Source organism: Carcharodon carcharias, chromosome 7, assembly GCF_017639515.1.
Source record: "Carcharodon carcharias isolate sCarCar2 chromosome 7, sCarCar2.pri, whole genome shotgun sequence".
Lineage (NCBI taxonomy): Eukaryota > Metazoa > Chordata > Chondrichthyes > Lamniformes > Lamnidae > Carcharodon > Carcharodon carcharias.
In genome coordinates this window covers 109,322,348-109,331,066 of record NC_054473.1, presented here as the reverse complement: position 1 = coordinate 109,331,066, position 8,719 = coordinate 109,322,348, and the positions used below count along the sequence as shown (strand labels likewise).

The window sequence follows — 8,719 nt, the reverse complement described above, 5'->3', positions numbered from 1 at the left end:
TGTTCACTCAAGAACACAGTGAGAGCAGTGGTGGCTCGAGAACACAGTGAGAGCAGGGGTGACTCATGAACAGACTGAGAGCAGCAGTGGCTCAAGAACACAATGAGAGCAGCAGTGACTCAAAAACAGTGAGAGTAGCAGTGACTCAAGAACACAATGAATGCAGCGGTGACTGAAGAACACAATGAGAGCAGCGGTGAGAACACAGTGAGAGCAGTGGTGGCTTGAGAACACAGTGAGAGCAGCAGTGAGAACACACTGAGAGCAACGATGACTCAGGAACACCGTGAGAACAACAATGAGAACACACTGAGAGCAGCAGTGACTTGAGAACACACTGAGAACAGTGATGGCTAGAGAACACAGTGAGAGCAGCGATGACTCAAGAACACAGTGAGAGCAGCGGTGACACGAGAATACAATGAGCACAGCAGTGACTCAAGAAGATAGTGAGAGCAATGGGGAGAACACTCCGAGTTCAGCAGTGACTCCAGAACAGAATGAGAGCAGTGGTGACTTGAGAACACAGTGAGAACCATGGTGACTCAAGATCACAGTGAAAGCAATGATGACTCAAGAACACAGTGAGAATAGCGGTGACTCAAGAATACAGTGAGTACAGTGGTGACTCAAGAACACAGTGAGAATAGTGGTGATTCAAGAATACAGTGAGAGCAGCAGTGACATGAGGACACAATGAGCACAACAGTGTCTCGAAAACAGGGTGAGAGCAGCGGTGACTTGAGAACACAATGAGTACAGCATTGACTTAAGGACACAGTGAGAGCAACGGTGACTCAAGAGCACAGTGAGTACAGCATTGGCTCAAGAACACAGTGAGAGCAACAGTGACTTGAGAACATAGTGAGTACAGCATTGACTCAAGAGCACAGTGAGAACAGCAGTGAGAACATATTGAGAGCAGCAATGACTCAAGAACATAGTGAGAGCAGCAGTGACTCAAGAGCACAGTGTGAGCAGTGGTGACTTGAGGACACAGAGAGAGCAACGGTCACTTGAGAACAGATGAGAGTAACGGTGATTCAAGGACACAGTAAGTACAGCAGTGAGTCAAGAACTCAGTAAGAGCAGCAGTGACTCAAGAAGATAGTGAGAGTAAGGGGGAGAACATTCTGAGTTCAGCAGTGACTCCTGAACAGAATGAGAGCAGTGGTGACTTGAGAACCCATTGAGAACCGTGGTGACTCAAAATCACAGTGAAATCAATGGTGACTCAAGAACACAATGGGAATAGCGGTGACTCAAGAATACAGTGAGTGCAGTGGTGACTCAAGAACTCAGTGAGACCTGCGGTGAGAACACAGTGAGTGCAGTTGCGACCCGAGAATACAATGACTGCAGCGGTGACTCACTAACATTAAACTTAATTTCAGTTTATCAACTAAAAAGTAAGCCTAGATAAATTAATTCGTATAAAAACCAAAGCAAATTTGATAATTTATCAAATAGTTGAAATCGGTGTAAAGTTAATTAATCAGACCTGAGGGTTAATGTTTAAATTAAAATACAAGAGATAGTAATGCTCTGATTTTTCAATAAAATAAATCTAAAGTTTATAGTTAAGTAAATCCATTTGAATTAACCTTTCTACAAAGCGAAGTAATGTGAGCACAAGGAAAGCAACTGATTAGTGAGTAGCTGGTGAGTTTTTGTTTATTTAAGTCTTAAATTTATTTTTGTTAAGTCAGTTGATAGACTAATAAATTGAGGCACAGTAGGTCATCTCAGTCCCATTGTATGCACATCCTGTTTCATGTGGGAACACTAGATTCTTCTAGTTTCCAGGATAACAACATGTATAAGGTGCTTCCAGCTGGAGCAGCTTGAGTCCGGGGTTTCAGAGCTTAAGCAGCATCTGGAGTCACAGCAGTGCATCCACAGACTTGGATCTATGTTAATAGCACATTTCAAGAATGTGCAAGGAGACAGGAAATGGGTGACTACCATACAGAAAAGGAGGAGAAGGCAGGTGGGGCAGGAGTCTCCTGAATTGCGCTCTCCAACTGGGATTCAGTTTTGAATACTTGTAAGATTGATGGTCCTCTGGGAAGTGCAGCCTCATCCATGTCCAAGGCACCATGCCTGGCTCAACTTCACAGGGTTGCGGGAGGTGTTGGTTGTGGAAGAAAATTGGGAAAGCAATAGGGGATTTTATAGTTAGGGGAACAGACAGGCGTTTCTGCCACTGTAAAATCTGGGCTAGAATGTTTCCTGCCTCTTGCCAGGGTTAAGGATGTCACTGGACAGATGTAGAGCACTCTGAGAGGTGAGGGTAAACAGCTAGCTGTCTTGGCCCACATTGGTACCAACAATATAGGCAGAAAGAAGGATGTGTTCCTGCAGGGAGATTTTAATGATCTAGGAAAGAAATAAGCAAACAGGACATGAAAGGAAATAATCCAGAGTAATATGGATTGCTCCCTGTGCCTTGCGCTAATTAGTGTAGAAATAAGAGGATAGAGCAGATAAATGTGTTGTTGGAGAGATGGCTCAGGAAAGAAGGTTGGATTGATGGGGCATTGGGACTGGTTCTGGTAGAGATGGGACCTCTACGTTCTGGACAGGTTGCACCTGAACAGGGCTAGAATCAATGTCCTTGTAGGCAGTTGCTAGTGCTGTTGGGGAGGGTTTAATTTGGCAGGGGACGGGAACCAGGATGTGTCAATAGAAAGGGCAAAACAGATGCACAAAGAACTGGGAGAGATGGATAGCACAACAGTAAGAAATAGTAAGGTATTAGGTGAGGTCAGAGCAAAGGGAAACACAAAAAGGTCTAAATTAAGTTTACAATGCATATATGTAAACATGTGGATCATGGTAAATAAGGGTAATGAGCTGCAGGCACAGATAGCCATGGGAATATGATGTTGTGATGATAACAGAGACCTGGCTCAAAAAAGGGCAGGAATGTGCAATAAATATTCCTGGATACAAGGGGAATATTTAAATTCAGAGGTCGGCCTGACAGTTCCACCCTCGGGCTATTTTCCCAGAGGCAGGATCAGAAGCAGACGGCTACCCAGCACTCGCTAATTCAATAAGTTAAAAGCCAACTCAGGCCAATTAACAGAGGCTGACCAGAATTTTCCAGTTGGTCTGCAGGTCAGCCCCACCATTTACATGCCCCCACCCCCCACCCCTCCCACCTAACCATACCCCAAATGGCATCAGGAGCTAGACTAGCTGCTAGAAGGCAGCCTCCTAGTGGAAGACCAAAGGTTCAGCACCCCAGGCAGGCTTTGGGGCCTTCTCCGACTACACTAACATAAAAGGGAACCTCAAGGTCTTCTATAAGCAGGTAAATAATAAAGGGTGGTAAAAGAAAGAGTAGGGCCAATTAGGGACAAAACAGGGTACTTGCGCAGGGAGGCTGGAGAAATTGCAGAGGTGTTGAACGAGCACTTTGCTTCTGTCTTGATGAAGGAAGAAGATGCTACCCAGGCTGAGGTGAGAGAGGAGGTAACTGGTACACTTGAAGAGTTTACAATTGAGAAGGAGGAGGCGTTAGAAAGACTATCTTTACTTGAAATAGATAAGGTAGCAGGACTGGATGAAATGTATCCAAAGGTACGGAGGGAAGTGAGAGCGGAAATTGCAGAGGCACTAGTGATAATCTTCCAGTTTTCCTTAGTCACAGGTGAGGTGCCAAAGGGCTGGAGAATTGTGAATGTTACACCCTTGTTCAAAAAGAGGTGCAAGGATAAAGCCGGCAACTACAGACCAGTCAGTCTGACTTCAGTGGCAGGTAAACTCCTGGAAACTATAATTTGGAATAAAATCAATAGTCACTTAGACAAATGCTAGATAATTAAGGAAAGCCAGCTTGAATTTCTTAAGGGAAATCACTTTTGACTAACTTGCTGGAGTTTTTTTGAGGAGGTAACAGAGAAGGTTGATGTTGTTGATGTGGTATATATGGATTTTCAAGAGGCATTTGATACAGTGCCACACAACAAACTTGTGAGTAAAATTCTAGCTCATGGAATAAAAGGCAAAGTAGGCACTTGGATAAGAAATTGGCTGAGTGACAAGAAACAAAGAGTAGTGATAAATGACTTTTTTCAGATTGGAGGAAGGTCCATAGTGGAGTTCCCCAGGTGTCAGTGTTGGGACCCTTGATCTTCCTGATATTTATTAATGACCTAGATTGTGGTGTTCAGGGCATGATTTCAAAATTTGCACATGATACGAGGATTGGAAATGTTGTCGACTGTGATGAGGATGGTCTTAAACTTCAAAAGGACATAGACATGTTGGTGGATTGGGCAGACAGGTGGCAGATGACGTTCAATGCAGAGAAGTGTGAGTTTATCAATTTTAGCAGGAAGAATGTGAAGAGACAGTATAAAATAAAGGGAGAGATTCTAAAGTAGGTGCAAGAACAGATGGACTTCAGTGTATATGTACATAGGTCATTGAAGGTGACAAGGCATGTTGAGAGAACAGTTAATATAGCATATAGTATCTTAGGCTTTATTAATAGGGGCATTGAGTACACAAATAAGGAGATCATGTTGAACTTCTATAAGGTACTAGTTAGGCCTCATCTGGAGTACTGCATCCAGTTCAGGGTACCACGCTTGAGTAAGGATATGAAGGTATTGGAGAGAGTACAGAGAAGATTTCACAAAAATGATTCCCGGGATAAAGATTTGTTGCTATGAGGCTAGATTGGAGAGGTGGGGACTGTTTTCCTTGGAGAAAAGAAGGCGGAGAGGAGACTTGTTAGAGGTATTCAAGATCCTGAGGGGTATGGACAGGGTAAATAGTGAGAAACTGTTCCCACTCAAAAGATCAACAAGAACTTGAGGGTATGGATTCAAAATCATTGGCAAAAAGAGTAAATGTGCTGTGAGGAAAACTTTTTTCACCCCGAGGGTTGTTGGTGTCTGGGACGAACTTATTGAAAGAGTGGTGGAGACATGTTTCATTGAGGTATTCAAAGGGGAATTGGATTGCTACCTGAAAAGAATGAATGTGCAAGGTTATGAGGATAAGGCAGGGGAGTGGGACTAGGTGGAATACTCTTTCAGAGAGCCAGTGCAGACTTGATGGGCCAAATGGTCTCCTTCTGCATTGAGAAGATTCTTTGATTCTGTGATACTGTGAAGCTGTTCACAAACTGGCTGCATCATCTTTACCAACAATAACACTAGTGATTAGCTAGATGGGAAAGGCAAACAGAAATTGTTGGAAATGGCCAGCAGGTCAGGTAGCATCTGTGGAAAGGCTGCTGAACATTTCTATGTATTTATTTCGATTTTCCAACATCCGCACTATCTTTTTGTTATTCACTCACGGGATGTGGGTGTCATTGATTGCCAAGGCCAGCATTTATTGCCCATTCCTAATGGTGAGCCACCTTCTTGAACCACTGCAGTCCCTGTGGTGTAGGTACACCCACAGTGCTGCTGGGGATGGAGTTCCAGGATTTTGACCCAGTAACAGGGAAGATGATAACGGAGACATCAAAATTCAGAGCAGGTCAGAGGCTGGCAATTCTGCGAGTAACTTGCAGGTAAAGGTTGTTGGTTTGGAAGGTGCTCTCAAAAGAACCTTGGTGAGTTGCTGCAGTGCATCTTGTAGATGGTACACACTGCTGCCACCATGCATCGGTGGTGGAGTGAGTGAATATTTAAGGTGGCGGATGGGGTGCCAATCAAGTGGTCTGCTTTGTCCTGGACAGTGTCAAGCTTCTTGAGTGTTGTTGGAGCTGTACTCATCCAGGCAAGTGGGGACTATTCCTTTTAGTTGGGCTTTGAGAAGTCAGGAGATGAGTTACTTGCAGAATCCCCAGCCTCTGACCTGCTCTGAGTTTTTAATGTGACTTTTCAGTTCCCTTCTGTATCAATGTCTGTGAAATTTTAGGATGGGACAGGCCCCATATAAATGCAAGTTGTTGCTATGATTTGCAGGCTGCAGTCTTTGTGGCCCACCCTATGTACAGGCACTAACAGTACACAAAAACAGAAAATGCTGGAAAAACTCAACAGGTTTAACAGCATTTGTGGAGAGAAAAAAACATTTAACGTTTCGAGTCCGTATGACTGAAGAAGAGCCATACGGACTCGAAATGTTAACTCTTTTTTTCTCTCCATAGATGCTGTTAGACCTGCTGAGTTTTTCCAGCATTTTCTGTTTTTGTTTCAGATTTTCAGCATCTGCAGTGTTTTGCTTTCACCCCACCAGCCTCTGCATTCAAAGGATCATCCTCCGCCATTTCCGCCAATCCAGCATGATGCCACCACCAAACAAATCTTCCCTTCACCCCACCCGGCAGCATTCTGCAGGGATCGTTCCCTCTGGGATATCCTGATCCGCTCCTCAATCATCCCCGACACCTCAACCCCCTCCCATGGCACCTTCCCATGCAACCGCAGAAGGTGCAACACCTACCCCTTTTCTTCCCCTCTCCTCACCGTCCAAGGGCCCAAACACTCCTTTCAAGAGAAGCAGCATTTCACTTGCACTTCCCTCAATTTAGTCTACTGCATTCGTTGCTCCCAATGCGGTTTCCTCTACATTGGAGAGACCAAATGCAGACTGGGTGACCGCTTTGCAGGACACCTTCAGTCTGTCCGCAAGCATTACCCAGACCTCCCTGTCGCTTGTCATTTCAACTCTCCACCCTGCTCTCATGCCCACATGTCCTTCCTTGGCCTGCTGCATTGTTCCAGTGAAGCCCAACGCAAACTGGAGGAACAGAACCTCATCTTCTGACTAGGCACTTTACAGCCTTCCGGACTGAATATTGAGTTCAACAATTTTAGATCATGAACTCTCTCCTCCATCCTCACCCCCTTTCCGATCCCCCCCCTTTTTTCCAATAATTTATATAGATTTTTCTTTTCCCACCTATTTCCATTATTTTTAAATGTATTTCCATCCATTGTTTTATTTCTACCTTTTAACCTTTTTCAACTCCTTCATCCTACCCCACCCCACACTCACTAGGGCTATTTGTACCTTGCTTGTCCTGCTTTCTACCCTTAATTAGCACATTCTTTATATAATATCACCACCTTCAACACCTCTTTGTCCTTTTGTCTATGACATCTTTTGGTTACCTCCACCTGGTTACCTGGCCCTCTATCCAGCTCTACTTGTCCCACCTCCCCTTAAACCAGCTTATATTTCACTTCTCTTCTATTTTTACTTAGTTCTGTTGAAGAGTCATACAGACTTCAAACGTTAACTGTGTTCCTCTCCGCAGATGCTGCCAGACCTGCTAAGTTTTTCCAGGAATTTTTATTATTTGTGTTTTGCTTTTATCCAGGGTGTAACACTGATTGATTGACAGTTCGTCCCCGGCCTGCCCCGCAATCACGTGGGCCCGGTTGCATCAGCCTGGGTGGGGCGGAGCCAGGACCTGGACGGACAAGTCTTTCAGCCAATCAGAGGCTGCAATTCCAGCCCCATGAAACAGGCTCGGCCAATAGGAGTAGAGTAGGGGGTGGGAGCTGTGCTTTTCGGTAGCCGGTGGCTGGTGGCTGTGGCTGAGGACTTTGAGGGCCGCGGTCTAAGCAGGAGCCAGGCTTCGGCACTCGGTAAGGAACCGATTCTAACCTGTTTGCGTTTTTATTTCCCAAGGATGTAGTGGGACTGTTTCTGGTTCGGTTTCAGGTCTGTGAGTGCAGCCTAAACGGCTGAGTTACTCCAATCTGAGCCGGTGCTGCGGCCCAACAGTGGGAGCAGGGCACGGGCGGCTGCTGGCAGCACTGGTATTATATAGGAATATATATATATATATTATAAATCCTGCTCCTTGACAGCATTATGTTCAAGTTCTACTCCAGAGATTTCCATAATCAAGGCTGACATTCCAGGGCAATGCTGAGGATGAATGGGGGAAACTCATTCTGCTCTCTGAAGATCATTGGATTTCGGAGCAGGAGCAGACCATTGGGCCCCTCGAGCCTACTCTGCCATTCACTAAGATCATGGCTGACCTGATTATGGCTTTAACCCCAATTACCTGCCTATCACCATAACCCTTGATTCCCTTGTTGATGAAAAACCTGTCTAGGCCTAACTTGGCCTTGGATATGCTCAATGACCCAGCCTTCTCCTCTGCTCTCTGTGCAAGAGAATTCTAAAAGTAAGGACCTTCTGAGAGAAGTAACTCCCCTTCATCTTGTCTTAAATGGGAGACCCCTTATTTTGAAACTGTGTCCCCCACGAGGAGAAACGTCCTCTCAGCATCTTTTTTTTATCCTTTCATGGGATGTGGCTATCGCTGGTTACCTATCCCTAATTGCCCTTGAACTGAGTGGCTAGCTAGGCCATTTCAGAGGGCAGTTAAGAGTCAACCACATTGCTGTGGGTCTGGAGTCACATATAGGCCAGACCAGGTAAGGATGGCAGATTTTCTTCCCTCCAGAACATTAGTGAACCAGATGGGTTTTTACAGCAATCAATAATAGTTTCACGGTTACCATTACTAAGCTAACTTTATATTTCAGATTTATTAACTGAATTTAAATTCTACTAGCTGCCATGATGGGAATTGAACTCAGGTCCCGAGAGCATTAGATTGAATTTTGGTTATTAGTCCAGTGACATTACCACTCCGCCATCATCTACCCTGTCAAAGCCCCCTCAGGATCTTTTATGTTTCAATATGATCATCTCTCAATTCTTCTAAAATCCATACAGGCCTAAACTGCACAATCTGTCCTTCATCCCAGAGATCAGCCAA

At 44.8% G+C, this 8,719-nt stretch overlaps 1 protein-coding gene across 1 annotated transcript in view; it reads left to right on the top strand.

Moving 5' to 3' along the window:
• Window positions 1-7,469: 7,469 nt before the first annotated feature.
• aars1 (alanyl-tRNA synthetase 1) overlaps window positions 7,470-8,719 on the top strand; it is a 68,641-nt gene continuing 67,391 nt past the window's right edge. The window contains exon 1 of the mRNA XM_041191403.1: window positions 7,470-7,568. The gene's annotated coding sequence lies outside the window, so the exon portion shown is untranslated. The remainder of the gene's footprint in view (window positions 7,569-8,719) is intronic.